Source organism: Crocodylus porosus, unplaced genomic scaffold (genome assembly GCF_001723895.1).
Source record: "Crocodylus porosus isolate Cpor-Errol unplaced genomic scaffold, CroPor_comp1, whole genome shotgun sequence".
NCBI lineage: Eukaryota > Metazoa > Chordata > Crocodylia > Crocodylidae > Crocodylus > Crocodylus porosus.
This window is the reverse complement of record NW_017728950.1, coordinates 42696676-42712095: the sequence shown is the minus strand read 5'-3', so window position 1 is coordinate 42712095 and position 15420 is coordinate 42696676. Positions and strand designations below refer to the sequence as shown.

The window sequence follows — 15420 nt, the reverse complement described above, 5'->3', positions numbered from 1 at the left end:
ATGATACCTGAATAGTATTGTTGAATACAACATTGTAACGATATTGGTGTGTGTTTTTGACTTTGCAGTTTGGTCCTGTTATTTATGAATATACTTGTTTTGAAATAAGTGTGAGGTATCACAAGCAAACAAATAACAGTCTATAGATTAAGCTGTAGAACTGATTCCAATAAACATATTTGATATAGTGTATGTGCATTTGACCATATAATCTAACCACCTCCGAAGCAACATGACGCTGATTCAAATATATTTGAGTTTATTCAAGTAATGAATGGGGCTGGTTCTACTGGATGCATAGTTCTTATACCATACTAAAATGTATATCCATATATAGTGTGACATCATCTGTAAAACAGCATGCTAGATTTGTAGCATTTCTTTACACCCCCCTCCCAACATCCCTTCTAACCTCTCCACACTCAATAACCCCCCTTCTCCACATGCAGTTTAATTGCTTCAGTCACCCTACAGTCACCTTTAACATCCTAACTCACAGTAATCTACACCCTGAAATTACCTGCAAATAAGGAGTCAGAACTTCTGATATGACCAAGGACAACACCTGGCAAGTCTGGGATGGAAATATAAAGGTGGTATGAGGTTCACTTTTTTGAGGTTGTGCCCTAAGCTGTCAGCAGGATCTTTTGTATTGTTTCTTCTGCATCCAGATTTACTTCTGTATGGAGGCATGTTCATATCAGTTCAATTCAGGATGCATGAAACAGTCATCTTGCCCTGGAGGATCCAGATGAATATATATACACAGGCACAATGGGTGACATTCAGGGATCACTATTTACCGGTTTAGTTAGCACAGATTAGTAAGTTATGAGAGTTTCACCTTATTACTCAGCATAAGAATTCAATATAGCATGTGTGGTATCTGTAAGCAACTGTGCCCACTGTTTCTGCAAGATACTGTTTTATATATCACAGACATGGTGAAACTTTATTGAATGCAAGTTCCTGTGCTGCTGTGCTTTTTTCCATCCCAGTTTTTGTATGCCTTCAGTTCTCCTTCCCTTTTATTTTGTTTTCTTGCACGACTTATTTACCATCTGCTTTTGAGTAAGAAACTTAAAGTCTTACTAATATACTAGACCTAGATTTTTAAGGATTGATGTGTGCCTAAAGATACTGGGATTTTTAAAAGAGTCTATATACTGAATTCATATTAATTTTAATGGAAATTACATAACTTGGTGCTTTCAAAAACCTCATTATATGTCTGTCTGCAAATTTAGGCATGTAAATACCCAGCCCCTGGTTCATTAACATTGAAATCCTGTTTTAATTGTAAGAAGTGATATGAACATGGGAAAATGAGAACTGGCATTTATTGCTTACTATTCCATAGTACACTTTCCATTTTTTCTGGGCAGTTTTATGCTACTTAGGGTTTGTATATCAAACTCTATCTTTCTCTTTTTTTCTGCTACACATATTTAGTAAGAGAAGCACAACCTGTACACTTTATCTGCCTTGAAATGAGTCTGAATTTTAAAAAGTCTAAAGAGATTAAAGCAATTGTACATGCTGGACTTCTCTGAAGTTTAATACTATGTTGTGAATGACTAACTACTATTTCTTTACTACAGCTATCAATTTCATTTTTAATCCTAACTTCTTGTATTACAGAACAATAACACTTAAATGTGACTAAAGTAGCAGAAGATTGGCAATTTAAGCAATCTACGGTTTTTCCTACCACATGGAATAGATTGGAGATGAAATGAATATGATTAAGCAAGCATAAGGAAGTGATGTTGTTATTAGATGCTTTATTTGTATCTATCATCTCTCTGTGTGCTGTTTATGCTAGAATATTTCTGCAACGTATATTCACTATGGCTTAGTGAAATGGATGTTGCTTTTGAAGGACGGTCCCCTGAGTCCTAGTCTAATCCCCTGCTTCCGATGGGGCAGAAACTTCTCCACTGATTTCCATTTGTTGTATCCAATGGATATTATATACAAGGTGCAGTGGCTCAGCTTCAAGAGGAAGCTTAGAAAAGGGGATTGGATAATGCCTGACCTGTGTTGGTTACCGTTATATAGTAGGTTATATCCCACTATACTGTGAAGTAAAAGGGGGGTAAGGAACCTTGAACCTGGATCTCTGATTTTGAGGTAAGTGCCCTAAGAATTTGGCTATTGGATTAAAACCTAGAAATATGCTTTTTTTCCTCTTATTTTTTGCCAGGCCACAATTTTGTGACTCACTCTCAGGCATGTATGTACAGAGCTGTATACCTGTCCAGCAAAGTTGGAGCATCCTGCGCACACAGTATGCATCCCCTACCTATGTAACTACCCTTTGGGTTAATTTTTTTGATAGCTAGTAATTTTTCTCCCAAATACGGTTTCATTTCATGTAAATTTGACCTACATTTCCTAAATAATTTTTGCTTTTTTTTTTGGATAGAGTGACAAAACCCCATTTATTCAATATCTACGGATGGTAGAGATGATGTCCTCCTTTTAATCAGTAGCCCTTTAGTCATTCAGTGCCCTCTCCAAGAGTGGATATGATCAAACCTCGTTTACCCGAAAGGAGAATGCCCGTCTAATCACCAGATGGTAAACATTATTGCATTAGGTCTTCTTCAGCTTTTCCTATTGATTTTTTTTTTTAAGATATCATTCTGAAATATTTATTTTGCTCAAGAACAAGAATATGAGAGTGATTCACTGGCCTGGTGTCTAGGACAGTTAAAACGGGAGACTTTGGGTTAAGGCCCTGTTCAGCTGAATGTTAAATCACTTCTGCAGAGTAAGATTGAGAGCCTTCCAGTTCCCCCAAAATGCTCTATCAGGGTGGGAAGGCATTTTCTGGGATGTGAGTGAAGTGGGTTTTAAGCAGAGTCAGAAATAGGGCACAGGTTTCTTAAATGCCATGAGTGGTGTCTTACTGGGTAGCCATTTGGATAAAACTTGGACACTAGCAGCTTATATTTCAAGGCTAGTGTTACATTTTCCATTTCTTTTCATCTACCTTTGGATAGACTCTGAAAGTTTTTGATTTATTTTATTTAGGTTGTGAGTGATGCTAACATGTATCTGCCAGAATTCCATTAGACATTCTTCAGTCTTTCTGCATACGGCTACATCCTTTCTTGTTTACTTTCCTTTCAGCATCAGCTATTTTCTTGGTTTTCAGTTGGTCTTGGTTTTCAATTTCCTGGGCTGAACTATGTTTATTTAGGTAATTTTATAACTCCTTAAAATTAAAAATAATGCAAGCATATGATATAAATGTTAAATAACATATTAGCTAAAGTTACATTTACCTTCATTTACAAACTCTAGGACAATTCCTTAATACTTCATTCATTCTCCATTCAGGCCAAAGTCTGTTAGAAGTTTTGTTTGAAAATAGACCACATGTGATTAGACCTTTTCCACTTCAGTAAACTTTATTCTGTATAAAGTGATATAAACCAATATCTCAAACGTCATTAAAACACATCTGCCAATTATTTTTTTAATGATCCCTATTTAACTAAGCAAAAATATTGACTATTTTTTCATTAGTCAGCAAAAGAGAAGACCACAAAAGCCCATTTTAAAGCATTATCTGCTTTGAAAGAACTATTCTGACACATGGTGTACTTTTGAAAATATAGTTGTCTTTCATTTTTTTAAAATGAAAACTATAAACCTTTAAATTGAATGTAAACAAACACGTTAAAAACCTGAAAAGACCTTTTTTGGATATATTATAGACATATAAAGAGGTAATCCCTTGTTCTGTGGCAGGATAAATATGCCAACATGATGCTCACAAATGTTTGCTTGGTATATTTGTAAAAACCTTGGCAGTCTCTAACTTCTTTCAGTGATGCAGTACCCCTAAATTGAGAAGGGTTTTCTTAATATCTAACTGAAATTATCTATGCTACAAACTCTGTCATCTGATCACCTTTTACATGATGGATGACTAATTGTGTCTTCTCTTTCATAGATGAGAACAACTCATTTCCTTCTACCTTTCCCTGGAGATCATGCTTTCTAAATCCCATATCATTTCTGATTCTCTCCAATGTGTAAACATTTCTCAAAATGTAGCGCCCAAGAGGCCTCACCACTACTATATAGACTAGACCGACTACTTCCTGCAGCCTCCAGTGAACATATCCAAATATAAGGGTTTTTTTTTCTTTTTTTGGCATTTCATTGTTGATTCATATTCCATTTATGATGGACTATAACCAATTCTAAATTATTGCTGCCTAGCCAGATATAGTCCCTATTTTATATTTTTGCATTTTATTTATCCTTCCTACATGTAGCACTTTGCTTTTGTCTTTACTGAATTTTATCTTGTTGATTTTAAGTCACTTCTTCAGTTTATGAAAAGCATTTTGAATTCTAATCCTGTCCTTGAAATCCTGGTAAATTCTCCAACCTTGATGTCATTTGCAATTTTGTAAGGTATACTCTCTCTCCTCTCATCCAAATCACTAACAAGAAAAATGAATAGAACTGGGACTGGGATCCAGTCTTGCAAGACCTTTGTTGACCTACCTTCACAGTTTGATAGTGAATCGTTGATAACTACTGTTTGAGCATTTTCTCAGTCATTTGGACATCTACCCTAGGGTGATTTAATTTTGCTTGTAATTTCCTAGTTTAGAAAAAAAGCATGCAACTTTCAGTCAAAGAGTAACTTTAGATTCTTTGAATCCTTGATGTGGTTTATTTAAAGAAATATGTGAAAATTGTAAGCCATGTGAAGAATATAAATACTTGAATTTAGGTCTAGAATTCCAGCACGAGATGTTTGACTGGTTAGGTATTCTGTAGATGTGTTCAAATAAGGCTGTGATAGGGATTTAATAATGAATCATTTATGGTGTTTTCAGATACACATCATTGCAGTATAAAAAGAGCTGAATAATAGTACTCTGACTATCACAATTTGCTTCTGCAGGAAAGAAAATCAGTGTGGAAGTGTGAACAAATTAAGGAAGGTGGAGGAAGGTGTGGTAATGGAGAAGGTGCAACATGTTCAATTATTATAGTAGTTTCTTTTTAAAAAATTGGCTCAGAGCAGCGACAATTTTCAGCTTATCCTGATGCACCAGGGAAATGCCTGTTCTTCTTCAGTCATCTGGTATCACTTGGCTATGAGGAGCATCATGACCACCAATCACAAGTTTCAGCATTTAGGTATGGACATAGTACATACAATAATATTCTTTTGGTGTGCACTGCTAGTACAGCCACTCCTGTATGAGCAACAAGAAATTCACTTTGTCACTAACTTCTGCTTCATGTGTTAGAGCACTGCATTGGATATCCCAGTGAAGACGGTACAGATCTAGACTCTAGAAGATGGTAGTGGTAGAAGAACAGTGAAGGCACTGTTCCTAAATCAGGACTGGCTAAAATTACCATCTGTTTTACTTTATGGGTGACTGGTGGCAACCAATATGAGATGGAGAGGGATGTTGGTTAAGCCATTTTTCATGATTCAGTATAATTCTCTAAGGCAGCGGTATTCAATACCCAGGGGTATTCAACCATGCCATCTGGCCTGTGAGGGTACCCACATGTCTGAAAGTTTGGTGCCAGGGAAGTGGTGATAATTAACACCATAACTGCTCCTCAGTGTCAAATTTCTAAGCCCTGAGCACAAGGGCTCCACACACAGGGGTTGGGTCACAGTAGGGCAGGCCCTTCACATAGGGATTGGACCTAAAGACCAACTTGGCACTGCTCATCTCGTCCATGGGGCCAAAAGGTTGGGCACCACTTCTCTATGGTATTTCCATTAGTGTGTGATTTGAGCAACATAAGCATGGCATGTCATGCAGATGAGTGCTGTCACTATCAATATTGGCCTAGGCTACTATTGTTCTCCAGATCAACCCCAACCCCGCTACCAACTCTCATCTCTTCCTTGCTCTTTTAGCTTGTTTATTTGGGTTTGCCCATGGCAGTCTGATGGCAACACAACTCATTGGGATAATATACCATTATCGCTGCCTCTGTCCTAACAGTTTCTTAGGACTCTAGGTTCCAGAAGTGTTTTACACTTCAGGGCTTCTCATTGGAGGCTATTTGTTATATTCTTTTAAGGATATGTGAAATTCCTTCTACAACACTAACCTCAACCAGACAAGATTTATTAAAAACAGAAAGACACCCAAATTAAAACCAAAACAAACAAAAATTGGTTTGTTTAACAAATCCAGATTTACACTTCTGATAAACCTAAACTAAAATGTCCTTTTCAGTATAGCTATCCAGAGGAAAGAGTACAAATATTTTTCATGTCTCAAGAGGTATTTCCTTTCTCATCATTCTTTGTTCAGGCTGACAGCTTTGCCTTGACTAGATAATAACTAATTGCTGTTTCCACTGATGGACCTTCAGCTGAGTCACCTTGCATGTCTAGCCCGTCTCCTTTGATGGAGGGCAGTGATCCACATGCAGACCTTCCTAGATTCCTGGATTAGGCACAAACATGAAGAAACTATCCCAAACTACCTGAAATTCCAAAGTGCATCATGAAACTTTATGCTGAAATTTAAGAAGGCCCAAAATGGAAATGCAGGAGAGACTGAAGATTGATTGTAAAGAACACGTTCAAGTAGTTTAGAAGGGAGAAGAGAGTTAGGGAAGCTGGATAGAATGTGGGAAAACCAGTGGAGTTTGTTTGTTTGCTTCTTTTTAGTGGAAGAGTCTAAAGCAGGGGTGGGCAACATACAGCCTACAGGTTGGATCTGGCCCAACAGGCCATTCTATCCAGCCTGCGGGACCCCTATTTATCTGCCCCTTGCTGCCTCTCAAAGACGAAAGGAGCCAGTGTAGCAAAACCCCCAGTTTTTCTTTGTTTTTAAATTTTAAAATGCATTCCCTCTCCTTCCCCAACCATTTCTGACTTTTTATTTCCCTCTCTATTCCTTATAAATAAGTGAGCTAAGACATAGGATAACCTTCAGAATTTTATTTATGTAGCAAGTTGTAATTTTTTTGTTTTTTCTCCTTCTTTATGTTGTATAATTATCATGTTTATATTGATTTTTACTGTTCTATATTACTGTTTTACTGGTACTATGTGATTTAGGCATACATATGTAAGTTAGCATAAGTCATGTCAAGTTTCCATTTTGTTTGTCAAGTCTCCATGTTGTCCCTATGCCCTGTTGTGTAACCCATGACTCATACCTACCCCTCCTATGTAACTTTATTCCTGAATGAATGGGGATGAATGAGGATGCTTGAGAGACAATGGCAGTAGGTCTAAAAATAGCTCCCTCTGAATGACCGACCATCAACACCAATACCTGGACCAACGAGCCAGCCATTGGAACCGCCCTCAGTATTCAAGAAACAAAAGATGAGGCGACCCACCATTGTGCCAAGGCTGCACATGCTCAGTAAGAACATCTGGAACCCTCTGGAACAGGACTGACCTTGCCTGGACAGGCCCTACCCATAGAAGATCAGAGGTAGTCTGCCCCATAAAAAGAGGTAGTGAGGACTGACTCCTTGGGACTTCTTCTCCATCTGGATCAGCACCATGCCACACCACCTGTGTACCCAGAGGCCCTGCCGGTGACCCCCTTCTTGACAACACTTGCTGGACAAAGCCCGATTTCCAGCCTGAATAGGTAGTTATCACCCCCACCCCCTCTTCAACCAAGGACTTGGACTCTGCTTCTCTTCCCCACCTGGACTCCAGCCCTTCCACTGAGTCTTTCTCCTGCTGCCATGGTGAGTGCTTGTGTGTTTGTATGTGGGAGCCAATAACTTCATGGGGCTGTGTAATGTGTTGTCTGTTTAATAAACCTGTTGTTTTGAAACCCTGAGTTGAGTTTTTGTCTGTTTTCTGACTGTTTCCTCCTTGTCACCACTTACCTGCTCCCCAAGCTTCCAGCTTTCTGCTTCAGTATCTTTCATGGCTTTCTCCTCCTTGCCACCAGGCTTTTTCCCTTGCACCAGTGACACTGAGTAACCCTGGAGCCACTTGACCTTAAGTAACCCCAAGCCTCAGTTCCTCAGCCCAGCTTCTCTCTAGTCTACCAGTTCTAATCCTGGTTCCAGCAACTTTCACTCCTTATATTTTCTCTCTCACCTTAACCTTCCCTCCGGTATCCCAAGTACCTCAGACATACCATGCAGCCAGGAGCCATGTGGTGCAGAACCACAGGCAGGATAGTGGGGAAAGCAGCAGTGGTGGGGAGTGGAAATGAGAGGCGAGCACGGGGCCTGCGCCAGTGTCCTAGGGCCAGTGATGGCTGGGCCCAGAGCAGGGCAGTAGAAGTGTGGAGCACATGCTGGCAGGGGTCTGTGGAGCCAGGATGGGCTGCACCAGTGAGAAGGTACTGGTGAGATGCGGCGGCTGAGCTATGTGCTGCTCGGGACCGGCTCAACTGCTGCTTTCCCTCCCTGGTGCTGGCTCAGCCATGCCTGTAGTGTCCCATCCTGTCCTGTCCCGAGTGGCATGCTGCTTTCCTGCGTGCTGCTCGGGACAGGATGGGCCCAGCCAGGTTGGTACCAGCAAGGAGAAATGGTGGCTGAGCCGTGCACCACTCAGGATCAGTCCTGCTAGGCCAGAATGCCACTCGGGTCAGCCATGCCTTTCCCTTACCTGCGTCTGCTCAGTTCAGCTGGTTCTGAGAGGCATGTGGCTCAGCTGACCCAGTGGCATGTGATGCATGGCTCAGCCACTGCTCGTCCTTGCCGGTGCTGACCCAGCCGGGCCTGTCTTGTCCTGAGCAGCATAGGGTAAAGCCATCCCAGCTGCTGCCTCCCCATGTGCCAGGACAGGCCTGGCAGGTTGGCACCAATGAGGAAAAGCAGTGGCTGAACCACATGCCACTTGGGACTGGTCAGGCCAGGTGGGCTCAGGTAAGGGGAAGGCACAGTTGAGCTGGCTGAGCCATGTGCTGCTCTGGCCTGGCTGGGCTGGTCCTGAGCAGTGCATGGCTTAGCCGCTGCTTCTCCTTGCAGTACCGACCTGGCTAGGCCCATCCAATCCTGAGCGGCATGCGGGGAACCAGTGTGCAGCAGCAGCTGAGACATGTGTCGCTTGAGACCAGCTGGGATAGGCCAGGGGAGGTAAAGGGAAGATGTGACTTGGCCGCATGCCACCCAGGCAAGCAGTGGGGAGGGAAAGCAGTGGCTGAGTTGGCTTTGACGGCATGCTACTTGGAACAAGTCAGGTCTGGCCAGGTCAGAACCAGGGAGGGAAAGCCAGGGCTGAGCCAGCTGAGCTGCATGCTACACAGGACAGGCTGGGCCAGCACCAGGAAGGGGGAGCCGCTGCTAAGCCCTGTGCTGCTTGGGACAGGATGGGTCCTGCAGCATCAGTGAGGGGAACCCAGGCCCAGGCCTACTTCTGCTGTGCTGCATGGGGTGGGCTGAGATGAGCCAGGTCATGCTGGTGCTGGTGAAGGAGGTGGGGGTTGGCCAGCTTTTGCTGCCGCACAGGGCCAGATGGGGTGGGCTGGGTTAAGTTATGTTAAGTTAATCAGTACTCAAATATTTTTTTTTTTAATAAAATTAAAATCTGTTATAGTAGATGTTTGATTTTTAGTACATTATACTTTATCTATACTTTAAAAAATGATTTGTTCTGAAATATATTGTGTGTGCAGTCCTTGATTCAGTTGGTATGGCTCTGTTCTGGGGGAGGTCTAATACCCCTGAAACCTCAGCAATGGGGCAGGATGTTAGAGGGGTCACAGCCCCTTGTTATTTGATAAGTTGTGCCTGTGCCTCGTGGCCTAGAGGGCAGAATTCTTGGGGCCCCAGGAGCAGGCCATGCACTGTGAGGGTGGGCCCTGTGGTTGGGCAGTGTTTCCCAGTCAAGGGGTAGAGGTTCTGATGTCAGGGATTATGTGATAAGAGCAGGGGTTCTGGGAGAGATGTGGTGAGTGGGGCAAGGTTTGGTGTTGGGTGGGTGGCTCTTATGACACAGACCATGTGACAGGGTGTAACTTTCAGTTCTAAGACCACACCCCCTCCCAAAAGGAGTACTTCCAGGGGCAAGGGAAGGGACTTCTGGTGGCAGAAGCCAGGGTTTAGAGGATGTGACTTCTGGTTCCAGGATGGTGACCAGGGGGCAGGGCAACTGTCAAGGGGCGGGGCTACCCATGCAGCACTTGACAACTCACCAAAACTTGTGAAACAGCCCTCCAGCCAAAATAATCGCCTGTCACATACATGCCAATATTTGATACAAAAAGGAACAATTAATTAATTAACTAATTGCTGTAATTGCAGTAGTTAACATTTCTGCTGATAGGAGTCTAAAACAACTATTATTTATTATTTGTTTAAAGGGCACCAAGGGCAGGTCAGGCACTTAGCAATAATATTTTTATGTTTGTTATTTTGAGTTACTGATCATCTATGACCTTGATCTTATGTAAATCCTATATGTATGTATGTGTGTGTGTTTACATCAATAGAATTACTCCAGAGTAGTTTGGGTTCATTGTCACTAGTCATGTTCTTCAGGTTTACGGGTCATAAGCTTGTCTAATGAATGTCTACTGAGGTCAGTGGAGCTACACAATTGCAGAGTAACTGAGGATCTGGCCTATTGCTCTTATGGTTAGTGAATAAATAATTTTGCCATATTTCTCAACTTAACTATTCATGCTTCACTATTGGATTTATAATCCCATCGGGCAGTAATTATTAACTTGAACTTATTGCCAGAGTGTTTTTTTGGAGGTTGATGGGACAGAGAATGAAGAGGGGAGAGAGTTGGTAGTATTTCCTTGTTAAAAGTCAAAATACTTTACAGCAGGGAGTGCTTTCTGATGTAATATATAGTGATAGTAATAGGTGACTAGGATTAATAGACAGAAATAATTAAAACTACATTGGCAAGCTCAAGCTATTGAGGGAGAAGAGCTCTAATTAAACCACATCTCCTTTACATTATAGCTGTTCTGCCAATTAAAGTGTGATGTATTTTGCCATTTTTATACAGATGAAACTTTTAGCCTTTAATAGACTCAAGAATTTACATTTTGGCAGCATTATGAAAGAGACTGTCAATTCATGTTAGCAGAGATATAAAAGACTTTCATGTACATCCCTCATTCCCTATTTTACCCCTAAATAAGAAAAAGAAACCTACCAGATTCCCTTAATGGCAACAGCTACATAATATTTATCGATGGTCTACTATTTATTTTCTTTCTGGATGCAATTATGTGGGAATTAAAGTGTAACAGATTAATTAATATAACAGAATAATCAGCACTAATCTAATGCAAATTTTCATTTTTATCCTCCAGAATCTTTAAAAGAAGGGAGAATGAACTCCTTTATTAAAGGACAGTAGTGTTGCATGTTTCAGGTAACTTGGGGAATGAAATGGGTGGTGTATCCTTAGGATACTGTTTTATGTATGAAGGCTGTGAGTAATATTATTTGACAAGAATTTGGGTTGTGTCTGCCTCATGAACAGTGGGTATCCTTAAAAAGTGTATCTTAAAGAAATTACAAGTCCTCTTGATAATGCCTGCTTAACTCTAGAGAATGTTCCTGAAACCAGTAATATTATTAGTACTAGAATGGACTTTGTAAGTACCCCACGCTTGGCATTTAATGTAATTCTCATAAAATGTAATCAGTATACATAAAGGTATCCACAGCAAATAATATCTAACAATGCTATAGACCTGTTGCGAGATGGAGATAGCAGAAGTCTGTAGTTCAGGATCTGGTGGATTATTGCCCTTTCTTTTTTAATATTAGGACTATAACAGCAGCCTTAGAGGTGGTCAAGGAGAAGGGACATTGAAGGTAAAGCTGCTGTAGGTCCTGAATTGTTTGCAACCACCTAATTTGCAGCAGGATGCTGAATTAAGGATAAGACATTCAGTTGTTCGCTGAAGTTCTTAATTCAAAGTGCCCTTCTGTATTCAGCCGGACCTCATCAGTTATTCCATACAGCTCATTGGAGAGCCGGCATCTTCTGAAATGAAAACAAAAATCTCTGTCTCGATAGATATAGATTGGGGCATGGACGACTGGTGCCTCCTAATATTAGTGGGGCACCAGTGGCCAATCGCTAACTGGGGTGGGGGAGTGGTCCCCCCAGTGGCTGATTGCCAGTTGGGGGGCTGGAGGTGGAGAGAGAAATTTTTTTTGTGCGGGGGAGCTGAGCATGTGTGTATGTGCACTCCACATGAGGGTACCCCCTCCACGTGAAAATCTGTTGGGGAAGGGGCAGGGGAGGGCAAAGAGCCATAGGGGAGGAGGGAGCAAGGCTGGGGCTGGCACCGGGTAGGGATCGGACTTGGGACCAGGGTCCCCTGCATCCATGCTGCTGCCCCTTCCCCTGCACCAGGGGTCATTGCCCAGTGCTGGCATCTGCTGCCCCCTAGCCCTGCATTGGCCCTGGCTGCCTCCCCGCACTGGCCCTGGTCTGGCCCTAGCCCTGCTCCACTTGGGGCAGGGTCGGAGGTGGAGCTGGGCCAGCTTCAGCTGTGCTGCTGGGCCAGAGGAGACAGAGCCCCTGGGAGGCCCACCTTTCCCTGTCTAAGTCATCCCTGGGAAGAGCATGGTGGCTCTTGCAAAGTCGCAGTGCTGGGGAATCAAGGGGGGCGCATGCCCTCTCCAATTTTTGCATGGGGCAAGGGTGGGTTGCAGTTGTGAGGTGAGCTGGGCTCTGCCTGCCCAGTGCCTTGCTGCAGCCTTTGAAAGCAGTGCACCACCATGTGTGTCCCACTGCTGGGTGGGCTGTGCAGCAAGGCACATGGTGCTGTGCTGCGCCACTTTCAAAGGCTGAAGTGAGGCAAAGAGCAGGCAGAGCCCAGCTTGCCTCACAGCTGCAGCTTGCCCTTGCCCCATGCAAAGATTGGGGGGGGAGGGGGCGGCATGCGCTCCCCAGTGCCGTGACTCTGCAGGAGCCACTGAGCTCCGCTTGTTGCACAACCTGGCTGGGCTGGGTCATGGGGCAATCCCCATAGTGCAGCAGAGAATGGGTCAGGGCTGGGGGTGAATGATTTCCTCATGCCCCTATCCTGCTCCCTCCTGCACTGTGGGGGGCTTGATCTCCACCCCCCCAGCCCAGAAACTAAAGAAAGAAACCTTACCTACCTGCCTGCTGTGTTGGGCCAGCTGTGAGCCAAGGGCACCCCTCCTCCCTCCTGCAGCAGCTTGTTGTCAGAAGTGCCACTGACACTTCTCTCAGGGGGGCAGAGCCAATCTCAGGGGGTGCATGTGCACCCCTTATGCATTGCCAATGGATTGGGGTGGGCAATTATTTGGGCCCGAAGGCCACTTAGGGAGTTTTAGTGACCTATTGCCAGCTGGGTCAGCACCCTCCTTCCTTCCCCTGCAACAGGTAATCGAAACTCCATAGATTACTAGACCTGGAAGTGGATTACAGCTCTGGCCCAGGACCCAGCCCCATGCTGTCACCACCTGGTGATCCCAGCCCCAATGCTGGGGTCTCCATGGAAACCAGGCTAGGACCCACACAGGTTAGGCATGCTCAGCTGGATGGATGAGATGGGGCCATGGGTGGGTGGGGAGAAGCATCTAGGAGCAGGATGGACAGACAGGGCCAGGGTTGTAGCCAGGATCATGGGGTGTTGACAGTGCAGGCCCAGGGCCTGGGGCAGAGCTGTGATCTGCTCCTCAGACTGTCGACCACCGGCACCCATCACAGGAACATGCAGGCAACAGCAGCTTGCGGCTCTGGCCCAAGCCCTGGCCTCAACCCCACCCACCCATGCCACTTCTAGATGCTATTCCCTATCCTCCCATGGTCTTCATGGAGACCCTGCCTACCCACCCGCTCTGGGTGGCACCCCCAGAGGTGGGTACAAAGCAGAGGGGCTGAGGTACTCGGGCAGTGGGGTTTGGTCTGTTAGCTGTGGCAACACTGGCAGTGGCAGCAGGAAAGGCACTGCCACCACTGGGCCTGCTGGAAAGCTGAGTTTGGCCACAGTGCCACTCCAGCCCTGCTGTGCACCTGAGGGTGGCAGGACTGGCTGCATGTGCTCTGGCCCAGGCTGCTTCCTGCGCCTGGGCTGGGTAGGGCTCTGGGACCTGCTGAATGCCAAGGCCAGATAAAATCTCTTGGTAGGTCAGATCTGACCCATGGGCTGTATTTTGTCCCCCCCTCCCCGATCTAGATGTAAGGGTCAAGAGTGAGGGACACCAGCAGGACTGGGGGACAGGGAGCTGTGGGTCCAGAGTGAGGGGTACCGACAGGGCTTGAGGGCAGGAGGCTGTGGGGTGGGAATGAGGGAGGGCTAGGGGCAGGGGCTCAGAAGTCAGGGGCAGAGGCAGGGCATGGTCATATCACAGCCCTCCCCCCAATCATATTCCCCTCCCCCCTCTTCCCTTTCCCCCCTCACAGGTGTCCTTTTTTTTGATACTGGAAATATGGTAACCCTCGTTTCAGGCTTATTGTGTTCTTCATGTTCTGGGTGCCCGGCTAGGGACCTTGGTAGCCTTGACAGAAGGATTGATTGGACTGAAACAAACAGTTATCCTTTTGGCTCATCTCCTTCCTGGGATGAATTCTTAGCAGTTTCAGTTCATGAGTAGGCAATTTGTTCATACATATGCAGTGCTATTATAATTTTTTGTCAACTTGATAGTTGCACTGCTTTTGTCCTTGTGGCAGGAAATTCTCAAAGCATCTTGAATATAGAGTTTTGATTCTTTTCCTCTCTTTGCTTTTCTTTATTTTCTGAGATCCCTTGAGTTTCATGAGCTAAGTAGGAACTGCAGTTCTGTTTCAAATAAATTCTAACACCTTTACTTCATAAAAGTTTTTCAGTCCTTTGAAATTCGTTTTTTAAAAAACTTGAAGGAAGTGTTGAAGGTTAGCTAGCCATTATGAAGATATTGTATTCTCTTAACACTCTTTGGAAAGTGTTGGCTGCTGTCTTTCTGAATTTTGTAAGTAGCTTAGCCCTTATAAGATAACACATTTTAGGTTTAAATGGATTCTTAAGCACTGTAACAAGGTGCCAAGTGCATGGCAGCATGCAGTGTCTGTGGCTTTGTTGCCAGCAGCATCTGCTGCTGTTTTTGTGGGACCCTTCAATTCAGTGCCTGAGGTGGTGGCCAGGTCATTCCCTCCTAGCTATATAGTGACCAGATGTGGCCTCCAAAACCCTTTTGTCCATAAAGGTTTGTACATAAACTGCCTCACTATTCACATAAAAAGGAACTCAGATAGCTGTTATATCAAGGCTTGTGCACATGCTCTGTTTGCAAATCTACATCTCAAGAGAACTTTGTAGTTCAGGAACAAGCTGTTTTTAAATAACGGAAAGGAAACAGGAGTTAGGAGTAAACAACGCTTTCTACAAATATTTCCAAAAGATTAACTGGCTTTAGTGTGCTTAGAAAATAAGTTATTTTCAGTGGAAATTTGCTAAGGGTTTAAAGCTTTATTTTCCACCCCCCACTGTGTAT

At 43.9% G+C, this 15420-nt stretch overlaps 1 long non-coding RNA gene across 1 annotated transcript; it reads left to right on the top strand.

Annotated features, from left to right (window-relative positions):
* The first annotated feature begins 536 nt into the window (after positions 1 to 536).
* LOC109323759 lies at positions 537 to 11333 on the top strand. The gene is made up of 3 exons (XR_002104746.1): positions 537 to 2583; positions 4937 to 5175; positions 11271 to 11333. It is a non-coding gene; the product is annotated as an uncharacterized LOC109323759 (long non-coding RNA).
* The last annotated feature ends 4087 nt before the right edge of the window (positions 11334 to 15420 follow it).